General features: G+C 62.0%; 1 protein-coding gene across 1 annotated transcript in view; it reads right to left on the minus strand.

The window, feature by feature from the left end:
- MYC (MYC proto-oncogene, bHLH transcription factor) overlaps positions 1-694 on the minus strand; it is a 4,018-nt gene that overhangs the window by 2,888 nt on the left and 436 nt on the right. The window lies entirely within an intron of this gene.

Consider the following 694-nt stretch of genomic DNA (forward strand, 5'->3'; position numbering starts at 1 on the left):
CCCCCTTCCTTCCCTTGTCGGCTTTTTTATTTTGTTTTTTTTGGGTCTCTCCCGGGCCGGAGTGGTGACCTTCAACACCTCTCCCCAGAAATAAAACGGGGGTGTTAAATAAGCGGGGCACCTCCCTTCGCCACCCAATACGGCGACGCAACTGCGCTAGAGCCCCCGCTGCGACTACGCGCCTGGAGCCGGGCGGCTTCCCCCACCCCGCCGAGGCTAACAGCTGTTCGGCGAAAGCCCGGAGCCCCGCTCCTCGCCTCCACTCGGCATCTCAGGGGCGCAGGGACACCCACGGGCGGCGGCGGGGGAGTCAAGACTGGGTGCGGAGCTTCGCCCCGGTTTGCCCAAAGTCAACGATTCGAGGAGGGTCAGCCACATCCCTGCCCCAGCCTCCCCTTTTTCCTTCCCAAACCCGAGTCGTAACACCTCTCTAGGACAAGATATTCCTATTACGTCCTTTATCCAGGAGGTAACTTCTTCAAAGGAGCAGGGGGCAAGTTAAAGCGCCGCGGGCACCGGCGGGCGGGACGCGCCGCAGTGTCTGTCCCCGGCTGTCAGAAATGCGGAGAGCCGAAATTTAAATGCCCTCCCGGAGAACGAGGGCTGTCGGCAGCTGCGGCGCTCTCTGGCTCACACACGCAATACGTAGTAAGCCTTACACCCGGGGACTCGGGATGCAAGGAGCACAGGCCCC

The sequence above is a fragment of the Orycteropus afer genome, unplaced genomic scaffold (assembly GCF_000298275.1).
Source record: "Orycteropus afer afer isolate SDZICR_OR568_19922 unplaced genomic scaffold, OryAfe1.0 scaffold00106, whole genome shotgun sequence".
NCBI lineage: Eukaryota > Metazoa > Chordata > Mammalia > Tubulidentata > Orycteropodidae > Orycteropus > Orycteropus afer.